This window comes from Anguilla anguilla, chromosome 8 (assembly GCF_013347855.1).
Source record: "Anguilla anguilla isolate fAngAng1 chromosome 8, fAngAng1.pri, whole genome shotgun sequence".
Taxonomy (NCBI): domain Eukaryota; kingdom Metazoa; phylum Chordata; class Actinopteri; order Anguilliformes; family Anguillidae; genus Anguilla; species Anguilla anguilla.
In genome coordinates this window covers 46,151,389-46,174,969 of record NC_049208.1, presented here as the reverse complement: position 1 = coordinate 46,174,969, position 23,581 = coordinate 46,151,389, and positions in this window count along the sequence as shown.

Sequence of the window (23,581 nt, the reverse complement as noted above, 5' to 3'; positions counted from 1 at the left end):
TGGCCCCTCCAGGACTGGAGTTTGACTCTCCTGTTTTAAGGCGTCCACAATCATCCAACTGAAACCACTCTGTCCGCTGGGTTTGTTTTGTGCGAGTTCCACCTTAAGAGCCTTCCAAGGGATCCAGCGGACATCCGTAGCGGACATGATACCAGCAGATGTGTCTTTTTTACCGCCCCCGTAAATGCCCCCCCCCCTACCCCCAACCCGAGCCCGAGAAGCCTAATTATACAACAGAATGGCGTCATGGCAACGCCTTAACGAGGGTTGCGACTGCGAGGCTCCGCGATGTCCGTCTGTCCGCTGCTGCGCCGCTTTGTCTTCCGGCGCGCGCGGCGTCCACACATCTGTCCGCTTCCTGCGCGGGGCAGAGTCGGCTCCTCCTGCACCGCACGCCAAATTGCGCCAAGCCGACTGGCGCCAAATTCGCTGTTACCGGGAAGGTGGCGCCATCGCCTGAGCACGGCGACATTTTCACAGCAAAATCGACTCTGATGGAGTGCCCACCGGGTGCATGCTATCGCTGTTGGACTCGATGTTGATGTAACTCTCGGAATTACTGCGAGCCTGTCCGCCTTTATTGTCAGCTCATCCTGCCAGCGTTCAGTGAACGTTCTGGTTCGTAAAACATCCAGCATTTGTGCTGAATTAGGTAAAAGGTAAAAGAGTAAAGAGTAAAATTTATTTCCCATTTGTGGTCAAGCACATTGGAATTAAGCCTTTGAAGAGTCTGCTTTTTTGGGATGTTTTTTTTTCAAAAAGTAGAAGTCAGTGTTCTAGAACTCTGTTGCTTCCGGTCACCAGCAGTGATTGTGACATCAGCATTAGAATGTTCAGTTAAGAGCATTCTAATCACATATCTGTGACCTCACAAAGTAAAGGGTTAAAAGGTGGAGGCAGAGCTCATCAAACAGCAGCAAGAGGAATAAATCTGGATGCGCATGCCCTCCGTCTGCCCCAACGCCCGTCTCATCACCTGATGCCCACGTGCTTTCAATCCATATTAAATGATTCTTGTGCGATTCAGGTGTATATTTCTATTCTTTACTCCATTTCTATCTCTTTTTTTATTTTTTATTTTTATTCACAGAATGAAATCGGGGCCGGCGACACGCGGTTTAGCGGGAACCGCACTGAATAAGCGGAATGGCGGTACGGGCCTGTTCTCTCCTGTTTGCTCCCCTGTCCTTTTCTCGCTCTTTCTTTTCACTCTTTTTTTGGTTCGCAGCTTGCGGCGGAGATAGCGTCTGGCGGCTGAGCGCGCGACCCGCTGTTTCTCGGCCTCTCGGTTTCCCGCCTTAATCAAAAGCCGCGAGGGCCGCGGTCTCCCCCCCTCCTCCCCCCTCCTCCCTGCTGTATTCAGCCATCGCTGTCCGAGTGAATAGTCTCGGCATTGACAGACTCCAATAAGACAAAAAACATAGTCAAGAGACCCCCTCACCCCCCCCCCCCCCCCACAGGGTCCTTAACCCCCCCCCCCAATAACAGGCTGGTAAATCCGTGCTCGTCTGGGACAAGGGGGAGGACAGACAGACACCATTTCAAAAAGTTGTAAAAGCGGCAGCCCACCCCCCCCCACCCCAGCACTCCTGAGCGACCCCCTGGCTCCACCCGCAGTGGTGGTGGGGCTCGAACAAGCTGCCCGTCTCTCACATACTGGAGCCAAACTGAGGGGCCGTTTACTCTCCCTGTCCCAAACTCACTGAGGGGCCATTTACTCTCCCTGTCCCACACCAGACTCACTGAGGGGCCGTTTACACTTCCTGTCCCACACCAAACTCACTGAGGGGCCATTTACTCTCCCTGTCCCAAACTCACTGAGGGGCCATTTACTCTCCCTGTCCCAAACTCACTGAGGGGCCATTTACTCTCCCTGTCCCAAACTCACTGAGGGGCCATTTACTCTCCCTTTCCCACACCAGACTCACTGAGGGGCCATTTACTCTCCCTGTCCCACACCAGACTCACTGAGGGGCCATTTACTCTCCCTGTCCCACACCAGACTCACTGAGGGGCCATTTACTCTCCCTGTCCCAAACTCACTGAGGGGCCATTTACTCTCCCTGTCCCACACCAGACTCACTGAGGGGCCATTTACTCTCCCTGTCCCACACCAGACTCACTGAGGGGCCATTTACTCTCCCTGTCCCACACCAGACTCACTGAGGGGCCGTTTACACTTCCTGTCCCACACCAAACTCACTGAGGGGCCATTTACTCTCCCTGTCCCAAACTCACTGAGGGGCCATTTACTCTCCCTGTCCCAAACTCACTGAGGGGCCATTTACTCTCCCTGTCCCACACCAGACTCACTGAGGGGCCATTTACTCTCCCTGTCCCACACCAGACTCACTGAGGGGCCATTTACTCTCCCTGTCCCACACCAGACTCACTGAGGGGCCATTTACTCTCCCTGTCCCACACCAGACTCACTGAGGGGCCATTTACTCTCCCTGTCCCACACCAGACTCACTGAGGGGCCATTTACTCTCCCTGTCCCAAACTCACTGAGGGGCCATTTACTCTCCCTGTCCCACACCAGACTCACTGAGGGGCCATTTACTCTCCCTGTCCCACACCAGACTCACTGAGGGGCCATTTACTCTCCCTGTCCCACACCAGACTCACTGAGGGGCCATTTACTCTCCCTGTCCCACACCAGACTCACTGAGGGGCCATTTACTCTCCCTGTCCCACACCAGACTCACTGAGGGGCCATTTACTCTCCCTGTCCCACACCAGACTCACTGAGGGGCCATTTACTCTCCCTGTCCCACACCAGACTCACTGAGGGGCCATTTACTCTCCCTGTCCCAAACTCACTGAGGGGCCATTTACTCTTCCTGTCCCAAACTCACTGAGGGGCCATTTACTCTCCCTGTCCCACACCAGACTCACTGAGGGGCCATTTACTCTCCCTGTCCCAAACTCACTGAGGGGCCATTTACTCTCCCTGTCCCAAACTCGCTGAGGGGCCATTTACTCTCCCTGTCCCAAACTCACTGAGGGGCCATTTACTCTCCCTGTCCCACACCAGACTCACTGAGGGGCCATTTACTCTCCCTGTCCCACACCAGACTCACTGAGGGGCCATTTACTCTCCCTGTCCCAAACTCGCTGAGGGGCCATTTACTCTCCCTGTCCCAAACTCACTGAGGGGCCGTTTAATCTCCCTGTCCCGCCTGGAGATTTCCCTAATGTGGGAGAAATGGGCCCATTACCTCGCACCCACTTACCTCTCTGATCTCCTGCTCCCCTACCAGCCACCCAGACAGTTACGTTCATCCGCTGCCGGCCTCCTCACCACCATCCCCTCTCAACGCCATTCTTTTGGCGACCGCGCCTTCTCAGTTGCCGCCCCCAAACTCTGGAACGCCCTCCCCTCCTGACATCCGTACCTCAGACTCACTCACCTCCTTCAAATCACGCCTTAAAACCCACCTCTTTTCCCTAGCCTTCCCTTGATGTTTGTCTTCCCCCTCTCACTCCCCCTCCTACCACCGCTGCACCACTACCACCACCGCTTTCTTTTTTCTCTGAATTGTATGATTCTATGTATGTATGTATGTATGTGTGTGTGTGTGTGTGTGTGTGTGTGTGTGTGTGTATGTATGTATGTATGTATGTATTTATGTATGTATGTGTGTATGTATGTCTGTATATATGTATGATTCTATGTATGTATGTATGTATGATTCTATGTATGTATGTCTGTATGTATCATGTATTGTAAAGTGTCTTTGAGACCATGAAAAGCGCAATATAAAATAAATGTATTATTATTATTATTATTATTATTGCACTCAAGCGGAGGAGACAATGATGCCCCTCCCCCTCCCTCTCACATGCTCTCTCTCTCTCTCTGTCTCTCACTGTCCCTCTCACTCTTTCTCTCTCCCTCTCTCTCTCTCCGACCTTGGAGCTATATGATTAAATCTGGCTGAAGGAGAGAGGGAAACATAGAAAGAGACAGTAGAGAGAGAGAGAGAGAGAGAGAGAGAGAGTAAAGAGTGGCTCGAAAATCACTGGAGGGGGGGAGGTGGGGGGGTGGGGGGATTGGGGGGTGGGGGTGGAACTTACATCATCAGACCCGTTGGAGAGCCACTCATCCCATCAGTCCCCTGCAATCTTGCTATTACCATAAACTCTCTCAGAGTTCAGATGTTAAGCTCAGCGATGTGTTCTTAACATTGCAATTACTGTCTGCTTACCATTAAGGCTGAAATATTTAGGAGCTGGAGAAACCTGCTACCGCTTCTTAAAATTCATAGCAGGGGCACGGACTACGGGTGCTCCGTTCCGTATTACAGCACCAGAAACTCCTGCTGACAACCAGAGCATGCTGCATTTAAGAGCCTGGCAGACACTGAAAGAACAGAGGAGCTGCGTATCTGGTTATCCTAAAGAATCTGCGTTTTTACCCAGTCAGCAAATCTGTGCAGTGTGATGCGGCTTTATCTCATGAACAGGAACAGAAGTACCGTCCTTAGACACGCTTCTTCAAGATTATTCATCGCTGTTATGGTCTCGGCATCCTGCCAAGATGCTAAACGCAGTTTCCTAAAAATCTCCTCTTGTGTGCAGTTACCATGGGCTAAATTAGCTGACCGGCTGTGCGCGCGATCACGTTCACTCACACGAGACCGCGGTATAACAACAGCATTCATTCGTCATTAAATAGCTCATCCGGAATTGTGGTGAAAAATGGCATATCGCGTAAATGATGGCGTTCATTTAACAGTTGAAATGGCTGCCACGCATCATTGGTGGTGGGTGAGGTGAGTTCCCACTCATCACTGTAAAGCACTTTGAGCGTTCGGAAAAGTGCTGTATATATAGCAGTGATTCATTCATTCATTCACTCAAGAGGAAAAAGTTGGCGGGAAACCCAGAAACAGGCGCCGGTGTGGTTCAGCAGTTAAGAAACTAGACCTTGTTCCTGGTTGCAGGTTCTATTCCCTGGTGGGATACTGCCAGTTGTAAGCAGAACTGCTTCAGCAAATATCCGTCTGTCTAAGTGAGAGAAGCAGAGAGGACGTAAAATGAAGCTGGAGCCGATCATCTGGTTGCTATAGAGCATCTGTGGCGGTGCAGCTCTGTGCTGTCTTTGTGGGAGCCCAGGATACTCTGAATGCAGGCTAAATACACTTGGCCAGTCAGCACAGGTTGAAAGCAGCTTCCTCTGTTGTTTTGTGTTGTGCTTGTTTGGATTCTTTGTACCTGTGATGTGGTTGATAAGATGTGGTTGATAAGGGGTGGGGGGGGGGGGGGGGGGGGGTTAGAGTGGAGAAGTAAGCACTAGAAGAAAAAAATGGGTGACCTTGCTGAATTTCCCCTCCAACTGTAGAATGGAGAAAAGGAGAATTAAACTGCGAGCACTGGGGGGCTTTCATTCCCTGATTCTTGTCTTTGTTTTGGCCGGATAAAGAAACGAAATGGCTTAAGTCAATCTTTCTTTCTTTCCACCATTTTACACCAGTCGGCTTCCAACATGTCTTGATCTGTGAAGACAAGGTACATTTTGTGTGCAGCTGTGTGTGTGTGTGTGTGGTGTATTGAGAGTAGTTTTAAAAACATTATTTAATACGTTATTTTATTTGTTCAAAAACATAATCCTTACTGCACTCAGTGTGGAACCCCCTCCCAGATATACCATTATAAAAAAGCTAGATTTATTTTTTAAGTATAGTTTCGTACGTCAAGTACACTCTCAAAAAGGACGAATTAAGATGCAGCACACTTTTTGTGTTACTACATTTGAGGCACAAACATACAGTTTATGTGTTGCAAAGGGAGACTTTTTAACGCAGATTGTGCTGAAAGTAACACAAAATGTGTTGCTCTGAACTGGACGTGGAGGTGTGTTTAAAAACGACAGTATGTGTCGTTTTTAACACGTCGGTTTTGAGAGTGTAAATATACTTTGCAAAACTAATTTTATATAAAACTAACTTGCCCGGGTGGCATGGTGGTGCAGTGGGTAGCACTGTTGCTTCACAACAAGAAGGTTGTGGGTTCGAATCTCAGCTTTTGGCCTTTCTGTGTGGAGATGGCATGTTCTCCCCGTGTCCGCGTGGGTTTCCTCCAGGTACTCCAGGTTTCCTCCCACAATCCAAAGACATGCAGGTACGCTCATTGGAGACTCTAAATTGCCCATAGGTATGAGTGTGTGTGAGTGAGTGAATGGTGTGTGTGTCCTGCGATGGATTGGCGGCCTGTCCAGGGTGTATTCCTGCCTCTTGCCCAATGCACGCTGGGATAGGCTCCAGCACCCCCCACGACTCTGCTCAGGATAAGCGGGTATAGATAATGGATGGATGGATGGCGGGTATAGATAATGGATGGATGGATGGCGGGTATAGATGGTGGATGGACTAATGTGGCCCATTTTAAGTATACCTAAAGTATTTGCTATGCTTGAAGTAGGCCTGTACAATTTATGAACTACTAAATGTTGTTAGTCTGTTAGTAAGTACTTAAAGTCTGGAAAGTAAAGTGAAAGGGCAGTTTAAGTGCCTGGGATTTAATTTTTAAAAAGTGTACTTAAGGCATACTTTTTAAAACCTCTTTTTTTGTAAGGTTAGCTCTGCCTCTGACTGTGTTCTCTCTCTCTCTCCCTCTCTCTCTCTGTCTCTCTGTCTCTCTCTCTCTCTCTCTCTCTCTCTCTCTCGTAGCAGAGCCTTGTGTGTTACGTGTGCCTCCAGACAATTTCACGGTTTGACTGGAGGTTCATAATGCAGCGCTGAACAAGACAAGCCCCGCAGATTGAGGTGTCACCTTTAAACACCGCCCCCCCCCATCTGATCTCCCCAGCTGCCGTCAGGATTCGCCATGTTCGCTCGTGAATGCATTAGGACGCATTAATGCCATAGCGCACGCATTGGGTCGCGGTTCGCGTTTTGTTTTGTTTTGTTTTTCTGTTTTTTTTTTTTAACAAGACATTGTGAGGCTACGCTCGCTGTGACGCCTCACCGCCCTTTGAAAACGGAGCGTCTCTTTAATGAACTCGTCTGAAAGTGACAGGTGGCATTAGCTCGCTAACTGGAGAACAGGCCCGACAGCTCTATTAAATACCCCGCGACTGTCTGTCGTGGGCTGACTGGTAACTTAATTCAGCTCGTTCGCGCTGCTGATATATAATATATATATATATATATATCCGGTCTGAAATGAAACCCGCGAGCGTAATGCCTAATTGATACGTGGATAAATATGTGTGATACATGTATAATTAATAATAACGGCTGAGGCCGGATCTCTTTAGCGTGCGATGGTCCTTTAATTAAAGGATGGGCCATTGTAGTTTTGCCCTTGATCAGGATCCTCATCCTGAATCGCAGCCATTAATATCTGGGAAAATAAATTGTGGTATAGGCCACAAGGCAGGCCCGCTCCCACAATGCAATAGGACGTGCAGTGAAATCGGCGGCCTACGGTCCGTCCGGTGTCCGGTTTCTCGGCTGTGGGCCGTGCCAGCTCCTGGGCCCGCTCCAAAGCGATCGCGGAAACACGGTCGCCCGCGCTCCCCGCAGTTGCTCGCGTTGCTTCGGTGCGTGTTTGCGTCACCGCCGGTCGTCGTTATTTTTTCTAATAAAGTCTTATCACTTAATATGGGAATCTACTTCTACTCTTCCCTTTCACGTCTCTTCTTGCCCTCTGAGCTCCTCTCACTCTCTTTCTGTCTTTCTATCTCCTTCTCTCTCTCGCCCTCTCTCTCTGTCTCTCTCTGTCACACACACACACACACACACTGTTTTCTTGGAAGACAGACGTAGCCTTATCTAGGGCAACTTGCATAGCCTACATTTTCAACAAACGGTCTGTTTATGTAGCAGATGTGGGTTAATCAGTTCCTCGCTCAAGTGTTGAAGGGTACTATCTCTCTTAGGAATCAAACCTCTAATATTTGGGTTGTAAGCTTAATTGGTTCTTTTGCCACCGTGCCACCCTGCCACCACAGAGAGTACAGGCTCTCACACATTAACACCAGACCAGGGTCACATTATCCAAAATAGTTTAACTCCTCAATCACCAGTATAAATCCTGAAGGTTGCTCAGTTTTAAAATGTATGCTTCTAAGGACAAAGTAAGGACAAAATTCTTCTGTGAGTCTGAAACGATCCTGTTGGTTTGTAGCCTAACACGCTCTGTGGAAAATTCTCAAGGATATCAGGGTGCATTTGCAGTTTTCCAGCGTCTGAAGAGTTAACGCATTTCAAATCCGCAGGCCTATTTGTCCCATGACTTATTCATGCACATAGTTTGAATGCCCGGTGCAGTAAAATGCTCTGCTATAAGTCAAGGTTTCCAGTGTCATTTCAAGTCAAGGTTCCCAGTGTCATTTCAAGTCGAGGGTTCCAGTGTAAAAGCGAGTGATTGTGTAAAATGAAGCCAATTTCATGCTGCTTCTAGAGGTATCCATTACAACAAAGCAAGATCCCAGTAGACATTTTTGTTGTGAAACACCATCTAGGCGTTCAGGTGAACACTCGGATATGTTTGGTTTAAAAAGTTTTTCCAGCTGACTGGGATGTAGCTAGCCTATATCCCACTACAATCTGAGCTGTGTTGAGGTCCGCTTTTGCCAAAAAGTCCCTCAACCTAGATTTCCACACCTCCAGACATCTTCTGCATTTTAATCTTAATACCCAGTGATCAAAGCCAGTCCTTCCTATGCGCTCCAATATGCATGATGATGATGATGATGATGATGATGATGGTGATGATGAAGATATGCTCACTACGTGGCTGGTGTTGGGCCTCTGGTGAAAAAAGAGCCTTGGATTGGTGTCCCCAATCTATTCATTATCAAATGAATAGATCCAGAGAGCTGTAATTATTGTCTCTGATAGATCTCATTGGTTGATGGTTGTTTGACAGAAGCTGACCATGAAGCGAAAAAAAAACCAACATTTTTGTTTTGTTTTGTGTCTTGCTAAGGTGTTGGGCCACCACAAAGCCACCAGAACAGCTTTGATGCGGCTTGGCATGGATTCTACAAGTCTCTGGAACTCAGCTGGAGGGATGAAACACCATTCTTCCAAAAGATATTCCCTCATTTGATGTTTTGATGATGGTGGTGGAGAGCGCTGCCTAACACGTCGGTCCTAAATCTTCCATGGGTGTTAAATTGTGTTGAGATCTGGTGACTGGGAAGGTCACGGCGTACAATTCACGTCATTTTCATACTCACCAAACCATTCAGTGATCCCTCGAGCCCTGTGGATGGGGGTCATTGTCATCCTGGAAGAGACCACTTGCATCAGCATAGAAATGTTTCATCGTAGGATAAAGGCGATCACTCAGAATAACTTTGCATTGATTTGCAGTTACCCTTCCCTCAAACGGGACAAATTGACCCAAACCATGCCAGGAAAAAGCCACCCACAGCATAACAGACCCACCAGACCCCCTCATTTTTCGGGTCAAGCATTCAGGCCTGTACCGTTCTCTTCGTATGCGCCACACATGCACTCGTCCACTTATCGAGAATATAGTGAAGGATGACTCACCTGACCATATCACTTTGTAGAACAGAGCCTATGGGTTTTGCACCATTGAACCCTCAAATGTGCATTTGTCTTTGTAATGGGGCGATATAGCTCAGGAGGTAAGACCGATTGTCTGGCAGTCGGAGGGCTGCCGGTTCAAACCCCGCTCTGGGCGTGTCGAAGTGTCCTTGTGCAAGACACCTAACCCCTAACTGCTCTGGTGAATGAGAGGCATCAATTGTAAAGCGCTTTGGATAAAAGCGCTATATAAATGCAGTCCATTTAATGAGTGGTTTCTGCACTGCATCCTACAATAATATCCCGCTCTATGTAGTTTTTGATGGACTGTTCTTGCTGAGTCTGATCACGTCATGCATTAAAATTCTTAGTCACCTGAGGAATAGTTGCTTATGCATTTCCTTTCACATCACTTTAATGCAAGAGCATAATGGTTATCAAATGTGCGCTTTCGACCACAATATCCAACGCTATTTACTGATGTCTTTCCCACAGATCTAAATGCAGATGTCACAGTTTCTATTGAAACACTAGCCAGTTGTGTATTTTTTGTGTTACTGAAGTTCCTGCTCCGTGCCCCAATAATGAACCCTCATTATAATTCATTATAATAATGAAGGTTACTTCAGTCTTTTCCTCTTGCCACCTTGACCCAAAATTGAGGTCAACTGGACCTGCTCAGCATTTTTATACATGCCACAGAGCATGATAGGATGTTAATTGCTTATAGTATCATGCAGCACACCTGTATGGAAGCATCTGCATTTGTTATATTTCTCCCCTCATTAATTACAGTTTTTCCTTTAATTTGTCACCCATCTGTAGTGATGTGAATATGAAGTGCTCACAGAAAGTCAAAGTTGGTGAAAAGAATAACAGATTTAAGCTTGGTAGCATGTAACCAAAGGACAATGTAAAAAAAAAAATTATAATAAAACATTTTATGGCAATACTGGCAACAGGATGGCCAGAACTTTACTGTATAAATAACTGTAACAGTATGTTAAGCATACAGTAGCGGGCTGTATATCTAACAAAATGTATTATGGCACTTCGCCATAAATAATACAATTATTTACATTTCAGCTGTTCACAGCTTCATACCCATTTTACAGATTTTTACCATAAAATTCTCAGACGTTTTTTAACAGTGCACGCTAATCAGCTAGCCGTCACTGAGTGTGGATGTTAGTGATTATTAGGCCCCTCCCCCTTTCTGTTATTCATGTCCTTATGAGCGCTGTAACCATTGGCAACATATTGTGCTGGGGGGAGGAGGGGGGGTGCAGCCAGGGATTTTAGGCCCCACGAATAGATCTGACAGTGTGCCTCAGCACCCCATCCCTGCACAGTTACAACACATTTTTTGAGAGCCTCAGTCGAATAGCACCATGGAATTGTCCCCCCCCCCACGACCGGCCAACCCCAAGATTTGTTGTAGCAGTACATCTTTGTTGTGGAAATGGCCAATTCACTTTTCAGCATGCCAGATAAAACAGACAGATAGACAATAACCAATTATTAAAAATGTACAAACTACCTGCCGGAAATTACTCCACAGCAGCATTTAGCGAGTTCACTGCAGCATATATTAAGTCAGTATCGTTTCCCAATATTTCCTATTTGAAGTACGGGAGTTATTTTCTGCGGCTTGTAATGTTTCTATTTTTACGACGCCGTCATTTCGGATGTGATGCTTGTCATTATATGAAATGGAGTTCTCCTCAGAGTGATTGGATTTATGACACAGACACTGGCTGCATGAACCCAGCCTTCCACCCATAACAGTGGCAACACGTGTGGCATGTATACTCCTGGGCAAAAAAATTAAGCTTTTAATGGTATTAACGACAAATCATTGGTCGGAAAATTAGCAAAAATTAAACAAATGCACTCCTGAGACCTCCTGTGCCACCATTTGCTCGTTTACTTTTGCTGCAGTGAACTGTTCGGGGAAAAGATAGAAACAGGGAAATTCACTTATACAGCTGACAAATTAACATAATGTCAAATAAAAGAGTCATGTTTTGTATTTGGTTGCATAGCATTTGCATGCCATGACTTCCTGATGTCTGTGACCTATCAACATCATCAGAGTCTGGAGTTCTTATTTTCAGGTTGTCCTACAAGCGATACAAAAACTCTTTGCGTTTGAATGGGGATTCTCTATGGGAATTGGGGGGTGGGACTAGATTCAGCTGTAAATTATGCTGATACAGTATGGGACACATTTGTTGGGTAAATGGCTTTAAGTCATCAAGGGTCCAAGGTATCAAATGAGCCTCAAACCACCGCGCTGCTGCCAGACATGCAGTAGATACTACAAGCATTGTTTCCCTGATTAATTTTCCTGTTGAACTCAATGGAAAAATATTTTTTTTGCTCAGGAGTGTATACGGTCTGCGGTCCAAAGCAGTACCGCACTCATCATGTTTGTGACCGCACGTGTGAACTAGCTTCTCTCGTTCGGGACCGTGCGTCCGCCGCCCAAGTTATCCCGCCGAGACGGAACCCCTCCCCTCCGCGTTCTGGCGGCTCAGGCGGGGATTTATTATGCAGCGCCATGAAATTATTATACTGTAATTATTGGCGAATTAGCAGGGATGAGGCCATCTGGGAAGCCTTCATTGTTTCACAGATGGTGTGTGTGCCTGCAAGAGAGCGAAGGCACGCAAGCGAGCGCGCGTGTGTACGCGAGCGACTGAGCGCGTGCGTGCGCTAACGACTGTAGATGTGTGTCTTTGTGGCGTGCGTGGTCTGCTCGGGGGCAGATTCACACAAACAGGACGTGCACGTCATCAAGGCTAACTGCCTGAAATTCAGAGAGAGGTGAAGAGAACACTGGACTGCATTGCGTCGCTGAGGGGTTGACATGCAGTTATCCTTTGAATCAGTCCGTTATTATGCATCGTATGGGGGTCAGAATGTGGGGGGGGGGGCCTTACGGCTATGCGCACGGCTCTTTAACGTAGCATTCGGCAGTGGTTTAATAAGGCGGGCACGAGGCAGGCATCTCATTCTCTTCTGCCCTGTGCTTCACAAGGTGCTGAAACATTAATGTTAGCCTGAGTATTAGGGCCCAAGGCATTGTGCTCCCTTAAATGACAGGGAGTTTAGCATGTGCGCTAAGGGGTTAAATGAGTTTGGCATGTGTGCTAAGGGGTTAAATGAGTTTGGCATGTGCGCTAAGGGGTTAAATGAGTTTAGCATGTGCGCTAAGGGGTTAAATGACAGGGAGTTTAGCATGTGCACTAAGGGGTTAAATGACAGGGAGTTTAGCATGTGCGCTAAGGGGTTAAATGACAGGGAGTTTAGCATGTGCGCTAAGGGGTTAAATGAGTTTGGCATGTGCGCTAAGGGGTTAAATGAGTTTAGCATGTGCACTAAGGGGTTAAATGAGTTTGGCATGTGTGCTAAGGGGTTAAATGAGTTTGGCATGTGTGCTAAGGGGTTAAATGAGTTTGGCATGTGCGCTAAGGGGTTAAATGAGTTCAGCATGTGTGCTAAGGGGTTAAATGAGTTTGGCATGTGTGCTAAGGGGTTAAATGACAGGGAGTTTAGCATGTGCGCTAAGGGGTTAAATGAGTTTGGCATGTGCACTAAGGGGTTAAATGAGTTTGGCATGTGTGCTAAGGGGTTAAATGAGTTTGGCATGTGTGCTAAGGGGTTAAATGACAGGGAGTTTAGCATGTGCGCTAAGGGGTTAAATGACAGGGAGTTTAGCATGTGCGCTAAGGGGTTAAATGAGTTTGGCATGTGCGCTAAGGGGTTAAATGAGTTTAGCATGTGCGCTAAGGGGTTAAATGAGTTTGGCATGTGCACTAAGGAGTTAAATGAGTTTAGCATGTGCGCTAAGGGGTTAAATGAGTTTAGCATGTGCGCTAAGGGGTTAAATGATAGGGAGTTTGGCATGTGCACTAAGGGGTTAAATGACAGGGAGTTTGGCATCTGCACTAAGGGGTTAAATGAGTTTAGCATGTGTACGAAGGGGTTGAATGAGTTTAGCATGTGTGCTAAGGGGTTAAAGGAGTTTAGCATGTGCGCTAAGGGGTTAAATGACAGGGAGTTTGGCATGTGCACTAAGTGGTTAAATGACAGGGAGTTTGGCATGTGCACTAAGGGGTTAAATGACAGGGAGTTTGGCATGTGTGCTAAGGGGTTAAATGAGTTTAGCATGTGCGCTAAGGGGTTAAATGAGTTTAGCATGTGCGCTAAGGGGTTAAATGAGTTTAGCATGTGCGCTAAGGGGTTAAATGACAGGGAGTTCAGCATGTGCGCTAAGGGGTTAAATGAGTTTGGCATGTGCACTAAGGGGTTAAATGAGTTTGGCATGTGCACTAAGGGGTTAAATGAGTTTGGCATGTGTGCTAAGGGGTTAAATGAGTTTGGCATGTGTGCTAAGGGGTTAAATGACAGGGAGTTTAGCATGTGCGCTAAGGGGTTAAATGAGTTTGGCATCTGCACTAAGGGGTTAAATGAGTTTGGCATGTGCACTAAGGGGTTAAATGAGTTTGGCATGTGCGCTAAGGGGTTAAATGAGTTTGGCATGTGTGCTAAGGGGTTAAATGAGTTTGGCATGTGTGCTAAGGGGTTAAATGACAGGGAGTTTAGCATGTGCGCTAAGGGGTTAAATGAGTTCAGCATGTGCGCTAAGGGGTTAAATGAGTTTGGCATGTGCGCTAAGGGGTTAAATGACAGGGAGTTTAGCATGTGCGCTAAGGGGTTAAATGAGTTTAGCATGTGCACTAAGCGGTTAAATGAGTTTAGCATGTGTGCTAAGGGGTTAAATGACAGGGAGTTTGGCATGTGCGCTAAGGGGTTAAATGACAGGGAGTTTAGCATGTGCGCTAAGGGGTTAAATGAGTTTGGCATGTGTGCTAAGGGGTTAAATGAGTTTAGCATGTGTGCTAAGGGGTTAAATGAGTTTAGCATGTGTGCTAAGGGGTTAAATGACAGGGAGTTTAGCATGTGTGCTAAGGGGTTAAATGACAGGGAGTTTAGCATTTGCGCTAAGGGGTTAAATGACAGGGAGTTTAGCATGTGCGCTAAGGGGTTAAATGACAGGGATTTTAGCATGTGCGCTAAGGGGTTAAATGAGTTTGGCATGTGTGCTAAGGGGTTAAATGAGTTTAGCATGTGCGCTAAGGGGTTAAATGAGTTTAGCATGTGCGCTAAGGGGTTAAATGAGTTTAGCATGTGCGCTAAGGGGTTAAATGACAGGGAGTTCAGCATGTGCGCTAAGGGGTTAAATGAGTTTGGCATGTGCACTAAGGGGTTAAATGAGTTTGGCATGTGCACTAAGGGGTTAAATGAGTTTGGCATGTGTGCTAAGGGGTTAAATGAGTTTGGCATGTGTGCTAAGGGGTTAAATGACAGGGAGTTTAGCATGTGCGCTAAGGGGTTAAATGAGTTTGGCATCTGCACTAAGGGGTTAAATGAGTTTGGCATGTGCACTAAGGGGTTAAATGAGTTTGGCATGTGCGCTAAGGGGTTAAATGAGTTTGGCATGTGTGCTAAGGGGTTAAATGAGTTTGGCATGTGTGCTAAGGGGTTAAATGACAGGGAGTTTAGCATGTGCGCTAAGGGGTTAAATGAGTTCAGCATGTGCGCTAAGGGGTTAAATGAGTTTGGCATGTGTGCTAAGGGGTTAAATGACAGGGAGTTTAGCATGTGTGCTAAGGGGTTAAATGACAGGGAGTTTGGCATGTGCGCTAAGGGGTTAAATGACAGGGAGTTTAGCATGTGCGCTAAGGGGTTAAATGAGTTTGGCATGTGTGCTAAGGGGTTAAATGAGTTTAGCATGTGTGCTAAGGGGTTAAATGAGTTTAGCATGTGTGCTAAGGGGTTAAATGACAGGGAGTTTAGCATGTGTGCTAAGGGGTTAAATGACAGGGAGTTTGGCATGTGCGCTAAGGGGTTAAATGACAGGGAGTTTAGCATGTGCGCTAAGGGGTTAAATGAGTTTGGCATGTGCTCTATGAGGTTAAGTGTAGCACAGTGGGTAAGGAACTAGACTTGTAACCGAAAGGTCGCAGGTTCGATTCCCGGGTAAGGACACTGCCGTTGTACCCTTGAGCAAGGTACTTAACCTGCATTGCTTCAGCATATATCCAGCTGTATAAATGGATACAATGTAAAAATGCTTTGTAAAAGTTGTGTAAGTCGCTCTGGATAAGAGCGTCTGCTAAATGCCTATAATGTAATGTAATGTAATGTAATGTAAATGAGTTTAGCATGTGCGCTAAGGGGTTAAATGAGCTTAGCATGTGCGCTATGGGGTTAAATGAGTTTAGCATGTGCGCTAAGGGGTTAAATGAGCTTAGCATGTGCGCTAAGGGGTTAAATGAGTTTTGCATGTGCACTAAGGGGTTAAATGATAGGGAGTTTGGCATGTGCACTAAGGGGTTAAATGACAGGGAGTTTGGCATGTGCACTAAGGGGTTATATGACAGGGAGTTTGGCATGTGCACTAAAGGGTTAAATGACAGGGAGTTTTGGGCCGGATGGCTCCGAGCGGAGTCAACGCTCCCTGTCTTCCTGGCAGCGGTAATCTTGCCCGTGTGAAAAATGAGGTTTGGCTAAAATAGTTAGCGCTAAAGAGAGATGGGAAAACATTTATCCACAGTTAACACTTAATAACTTTGGGCCTGTCACCCTGGGGGGGAGAAATCTCTGCAAATTAAAAATGGAGAAATATGCAGGGTTGTTCAACATAAGGCTGTGTGTCTGTGTGTGTGTGTGTGTGTGTGTGTGTGTGTGTGTGTTTGGGTGGAGGTTCGACAGACATAATTGTCTTTGCATACCCTGCAGTTAGTGACTCTTGAGACAGGATGATTCGTTCATCACTTTACTGTTAACAAGTTTAATGCAGATCCTGCCCTGACACTAAAAACAGAAACAGTGGTGCGATTCATCCCTCCCACCACCTGCAAAATGGTCTTCAATGTGAACGGAATAGTGAGCAGGAGGGTGAACAGAAAGGTGAGCAGAATGGTGAACAGGATGATGAGCAGGAGAATGAATGGAAAAGTGAACGGAAAGTTGAGCGGACTCGTGAGCAGGAAGGTGAACAGAGAGGTGAGCAGAAAGGTGAACCGAATGGTGACCTGGAGGGTGAGTGGAAAGGGGAAGGGACAGGTGAGCAGAATGGTCAGCAGGAGGGAGCACGGAAAGGTGAACAGAAAGGGGTGTGTAATGGAGAGCAGGAGGGTGAAAGGAAAGGTGAACAGAAAGGGGTGTGTAATGGAGAGCAGGAGGGTGAAAGGAAAGGTGAACAGAAAGGGGTGTGTAATGGAGAGCAGGAGGGTGAAGGGAAAGGTGAACAGAAAGGGGTGTGTAATGAATAGCAGGCGGGAGAACGGAAAGGTGAGCATACAGGTGAGCGAGTAGCACAGAGAAGGTCCTCCCTCTCCCCCACATTAATCAGCGGCGCAGACGCGGCGCACAGTGTAGCGGTAATCCACCCCAAGCTGTCTCTACCGCCGTCGCCAGCTGTGAGCCTCAAGCTTTCCTGCTCCGGCGCCCTCGCCATGGAAACGAGAACGCTCGAGGTGATCCGCTGAAAGAAAGAGCCGCTTTAGCGGGGAGTCGGACGCCGTGGGGGGATCTGAAACCCGCTAACGGGGCGGTGGGGGGGGGGGGGGGGCTCAAAAGGCCGCTCAGCGGGAGGCGGCTGTTCGCTTCGATTCTCTGGCGGGAGGCGACGCGCCCTTCGGTTTGTAAAACTGCCGTTTGTGTTCTAAAGACCGCCGGCATCCGCGCGGGAGAATCAGTCACGCGGCGGGGGTTCAGACCGCGGCGTACAGAACGCGTACGTGAGCCGCGTACTCCACCTTCACTTAACCCCGCCGGCCTTTTCTTCTGCTTCTGCTTCTTCTGGCTCAGTTCAGTCTCGCCAGCGTTCGTTCTCCTTTGAGCATCTGAGCACACTGATGGTGGTCTTGTGATGCACTGCACTTATGTATTTTTTAAAAAAAGATAATAATACGCATGCACTATTGTATTACCAAAACAGAATTTTATGAAAAACATTTTTGACAAGGTCTTTGCCAGGCCAACAAGATGTGGCCTCATTGGTCAAAGCATTTTTTTAAACCGTTGTCTTGGGAACGTAGCAATCACATTGCAATCCATGGGCTCCCCCCCCCCCCCCCCCCCCCCCACCCCCCTACTGCACGCTACATGGCTTTCTAGATATTATTGTACCGCTTTTATTGCACTAGCATCAACAGCTGAATCATACAGGAGGGTAGGGTGGGGGGTCAGTTGCATTTCTATTTGGGGAGTTTGTCATACAATCCATCGACGGACAAAAACATACATTATGTTTTATTTGTATTTATGAGTATTTTACAGTTAATGCACTGAATTGCAATTCATTTTCTGAATTGGCAGAACTGAAATATCCCTATTCTGCCGTGACACTGCTCTGGTATTTGGGAGGCTGCCAGTTCGAATCCGGAATAAGGCACTGATGTCGTATTTTATCTGAATGACTTTTTTTGATGTCTGTAAATGTGCAATATTTGAGCTGCAAACTCTGATAGTCGCTTTGGACAAGTGTGCCGGCTCGGCGAGCTATAAAGGGATGTGTTCAAAAGATATGAGTTTGGTGGTTAGAGAAATAACTGAAAACCGGGGTGACATTGAGAACAGACAAAAGTAACACTCGGGGAGAAAAGTCATTACTCAAATCAAGAGCAAGTCAGCGTGAAGTGAAATGAATCTGGGCGTTCGCTGCGATTTTTCACATCAGGCCAGTCATGTCTGTCAGACACCATACTTATTTTGTCTCGGGCGCGGATGTATCAATTCAGACGTCGGGACATTGGGCAATTTTAATCAAGTGCCAGGCAGGATATGATTCTGGAGTGCACCATTAGGCCATCGATCTCAGTCATTTGTAGATTGATTCATGGGCTAATTTCTTTGTGCGCTGGTTCAGAGAACTGCGCTGACGTGCAGAGATATGGATTGTTTTTTTTGTTTTGCTTTTTGTCTTAAACACAGCCCTGTCGCCCAAAAGCTAGCAATTCAAGTGCTTTAAGTGTCAGAGAGGGCTGCTGTGTGGCTCATTCTGTTAAAGCACTGTTCCAGTGTGTGGATGGGCCCCCCAATCTGGTATCTGTTAAAGCTCTGCTCCAGTGTGTGGTATCTGTTAAAGCTCTGTTCCATTGTGTGGATGGGCCCCATTGTCTGGTATCTGTTAAAGCACTGCTCCAGTGTGTGGATGGACCCCATGGTCTGGTATCTGTTAAAGCTCTGTTCCAGTGTGTGGATGGGCCCCATGGTCTGGTATCTGTTAAAGCACTGCTCCAGTGTGTGGATGGGCCCCATGGTCTGGTATCTGTTAAAGCACTGCTCCAGTGTGTGGTATCTGTTAAAGCACTGCTCCAGTGTGTGGATGGACCTGCTGCTGCTCCACAGGGTGACACTCATTTGGCAGTGTTATCATGCAGGGATTCAGTTAGCTGGGACGACAGTGTCTCATCGCACACCAGCGACCCCTGCTGGTCAGTCAGATGCTCAACCCGCCTGCTAAAGCCGCAGGCACAGGAAGTGTCATCCCTCAACTCGCGTCTTTGCATGCTCTTGTGAATCGTGGTGGGAAAGGGTGTGGCGCTTTGACATCACGTGTTCCGGGGGGTGGGGGTGGGGGGTTGAGAGGAGGTTGTGGGGGCCTGGCAGCTGCCTTCCAGAATCGATTGCGGTTGGAAGTTCTGGCTGGCGAACGTGGCTGTGCATTCCAAATCACGATTAAAAAAAGGATGGGGTGGGGGGGGGGGGGGGGGGGGGGACTCACAAGAAAGACGAGAGACATTCATGGGAAAATAAACACACGATTCCAAATAAACGGGTGAACTTGCGTCGCGGTGTCAGAGTCCCGTGTCCCTCTGAGGGGGGAGGCTCTGGGCAGTGTCATGCACGCTGTCGGTGACGAGGGGGGGCGTGCGTATGGAAACTCTCAAAGGACAAAAAGGTCAAGACATGAGAGGAAAGGACATGGGAACCGGGAGTGCGGAAAGGCATGAGCCATTTCTGACATTCCCGACAGTTTGTTTTTCTTTAAAATAAAGAAAATGGGGCGTAAATAAAAAAAGAAAGGAAATGGGATGCTGCCTCGCCTTCGACATCAAGACTTGCTTTGAAGGACGGTTTGTGCCCAAAGAAGAAAAAAATACATATAATTCAGCGAAGTCATAATCAAGTCTGAACATGCGAATCAAATAAGGGCGATTCGAAATCTTAATGAGTGGGGGAAAAAAATAAAATAAGAGTTATTACAGGTCAAAGTTAAAACTTACAGGAAGTTAAAGGAAGACTTTTATTGCAGCGGTTAGTAGTCCACTGCGTCCAACAGCAACTCGAAATCTTATTCCGGAATGTTTCGTTGTGCATAGTGTAGCGGAATAGAATGGATTGCATCACAGAATGGAATGTTCCGTCACAGTCGGTCATTATTGCTGCTCCGTTATTGCTGCTCTCTGGAGCGGGGCTGTCCGGTCCGGAGTTCTATTCCTGTTCCCGCCTTCAAGGGAATGCTTCCTTTCCCCCCCGGTGGTGTAGGTTTTATAGCCTGAGTCATGCCATTACAGTCATTACATCAGCCGGCTCCATCTGCGGGTGTAACTAATGAACTGTGCTTAAAAGGCCCTTTTAAATCTCGCTTGTTTGTCTCGCGCTCGTTTCTCTGCGAGTGGTTGTGCAGCTCAGCCCGGTCGGTGCTACTCATTTTCAGATCCGTATCGCGCCAGATATACAGCCGCGGAGTGAACTGCTGCGCCGGGGAAATTAAAACTGTGCTTTTATGGCCCGGCCTTAAAGAGCCCTTACTAGGGAAGGATACTGGCGGTATGTGTGTGTGTGAGTGTGTGTGTGTGTATGAGTGTGTGTGAGTGTGAGTGTGTGTGTGTGTGTGTGTGTGTGTGTGAGTGTGTGTGTGTGTGTGTGTGTGTGAGAGTGTGTGTGTGTGTGTTTGTATATATGTGTGTGTGTGTGAGTGTGTGTATATATGTGTGTGTGTGTGTGTGTGTGTGTGTGTGTGTGTGTGTATGAGTATGTGTGTGTGTGTGTGTGTGTGTGTGTGTGTGAGTGTGTGTGTGTGTGTGTGTGTGTATGTATGTGAATGTGTGTGTGTGTGTGTTTGTACATTAATGCAGTATTGAAACCAGCCCTAAGCGAGGAAGTGGGGCTTGGGGGCTGTTTGAGGGCGTGGCATGCGACACAGACCCCGCCCTTATTTCACATGTGGCGGGCAGTGTTAGAGGAAGGATTTCTTCCTGTACTTTGGGGTGCTGGGTCTGGCCTGTGCCCCAGTGGCATGTGTGGCCCCTGGCCGGCTCTTTGCTTGGGCCCCTTCCCTGGCCCCTGAATGCAGTCAGTCTATTCAGACACCCAGGGATCATATCCTCCAGTCTGTCAGAAATGCTCAAGCTTGGCACCATAAATGGGTGCTGGTAGGGGTGGAGCCTCTGGTCTCTGGGATCTCTTCACCAATCAGAGACCTCGCTCAGTCTAACCAACTGTCATTTATTAATTTCTCCAGACTGCAGTCTTACACAGTGCCCTTTCCTTACAAAGGTCTCAAAGAATATCTATTCTTTTCTTTACCCAGTAATTTAAAAAGCAATGTACGCTTTATCCATTTGTAAACAAAAAAAGTGAAGCTTGTCAGTTATAAATAGACTACACTCTCAGAAATGAAGGTACAGTGGAGGTACACTTTTGCTCTTTAAGGAAAAAAATCCCAAATGTACACTGATATTTACATAATATTCTATTTGGGTATTAATAAGTACCTTTTACGAGCAGAAAAGGTACAAATGAAATATGTATCGCTGGGTAGGGAAACCTTTTTATGTACCTGTAGGGTACCACCCCACTGACAAGTGTTTATATTTTTTTGGCACTTTTTTGCACCTTTTTTCCATGAGTGCACAATTCCCTTTGGATATCCTCCCGCCTTGCACTGGCGGCCTCAGCCCTGGAACAGTGATCTTTTTAAAGAGCCCCTCTTGTGCATTTACTCCAAAGACTTCCTTGTGAAAGTAGGCCGCCAGTATATCGAACACACTCAGCCTTCGTCCGTCTGGGACTGCAGCCGTGGAGCAGGAACGTGCCCTTTGGAGAAAGAAAGGGAGGAAAGAAGAACTGAGTGGAGAAGAAAGAAGGGAGACGGAGAGTGTGGGCACGGAGGGTGGAGGTGAAGAGCTCTCTGGGTTTTCTGTTTTTTTTTCCTCTTTCCTTTTTCGTCGGCACAGTAATGGCGGAAACCCTTCACCGAGAGGGAGGGAGGGAGGAGAGTGGCAGCAGCTGTGTGTAACGACCGCCATGGTGCCGGGTTCGACCGCAGCGAAACGCAGCCTGGAGAACCGCTGTTCTATCAGAAAAGATAAACAAAATATTTCAAATTTTATAAAATCTTAATATCTTCATGTCAGTAACTGGAAACAGGTAGCTCGACTTCATAAAACTACCGTGTCGGACATGTATGGAAATACGTCGGTTTTATATTTGCTTTTTTTCGTTTGTTTTTGTTTTTCTTTGTTTGTTTGTTTTTTTCTTTTCTGTTTGTACATTTATGATTTTCTCAGCATCCCAGAAAAGATAGCAGAGTCATGAAAATGCTTTTTTCCCCTTTCGACTAAATTGTTCGCGTAAGCGATTTCACGTTTGGTTATTTGTGCACGTTAAATATTTCTCCTGGAAAGTGCACTCTCACTTGTGTTTAATGTGCATTAAATTACTCCATATTTGCACATAGATTAGTGCATTAGAGAGAGTGTGGAGAGGGAGTTCAGCCTGTACCAGGCATCGGTATTTAGTATCCTAAGTGTTGGTCTGAAGGCAAATCTGTCAGCGTAAAACGCACGGATTTGAAAGAACTCGTGAGGAGATGCAATCTTTCCTCCGGCGTCTCCCGATTCATTTTCTTCGGCGGAGCTCTGTGAATTCCTCCAGATGCGAGGAAACAAAACGAGAAGCCGCCGCAGTTCACCGCACGCGCAGATCCATCGTGGCGGAAACAGGGTAATATCCCCAGTGTCCTGTTTCCCTCGCAGGAGGAGGGGCTGAGTTTTGGGGCACCATCGTGGGCCTCGCCACTCGTACCCCCACAGCGGCTGAGAACGAACCGCGGCGGACCGGGTGGGGGAACGCCATCACGAGCTCATTTGCATAAAAAGTCGTCATTTGAGTTTGCCCGTTTTATCGGACGCTCGTACCCGGAGACGACGTGCGTGTCGGAAGCGACGGCGAAGGTCGGCGAGGATGGCGCAGTTACGAGCGTCACGGCCAAGAATGAGCGGCTTCGCACTTAACCTGCGAGGCGCCGCTGCGGGGGAAACGGGGTGGCGGGGGGGGGGGGGGGGGGGGTATTAGTATTATCCCATAACCGCCATAATGGATTTGCGCGTGCAGTGGACTGCGACGGTTTCTATTTTTGTTTCCTCGTATCCGGGACGACAAGCCACTCGACTGTTTCCTGACTGCCACAAGCGGTCGCCGTTAGAGATAACGGGACGGAAACCTGGCGATTTTATCTTTACAGCCGTAAGGACGCAGGCCTCGGGGACTGACGTGATTTAGCTCATCTCCCGCGGGCGTCGGTCTTCTGAGAGGGGAACTCCCCGTTTGACATTTCCCCCTTTCAGCTGCCAAACGTGCAAGTCGGTAAAGGCACTGGGGCAGCAGTGTAGTATAATAGGTAAGAATGGTGTGAAAAGATCTCTGTGTGGTACAATGGTGCGATGGTGTGGTGGTGTAGTAAGATCTGTGTGTGGTGTGGTGGTGTGGTAAGATCTCTGTGTGGTGTGGTGGTGTGATGAGATCTCTGTGTGGTGTGGTGGTGTGGTGGTGTGGTAAGATCTCTGTGTGGTGTGGTGGTGTGGTAAGAATTCTGTGTGGAGTGGTGGTGTGATTAGATCTCTGTGTGGTGTGGAGGTGTGGTAAGATCTCTGTGTGGTGTGGTGGTGTGGTGGTGTGGTAAGATCTGTGTGTGGTGTGGTGGTGTGGTGGTGTGGTAAGATCTCTGTGTGGTGTGGAGGTGTGATAAGAATTCTGTGTGGAGTGGT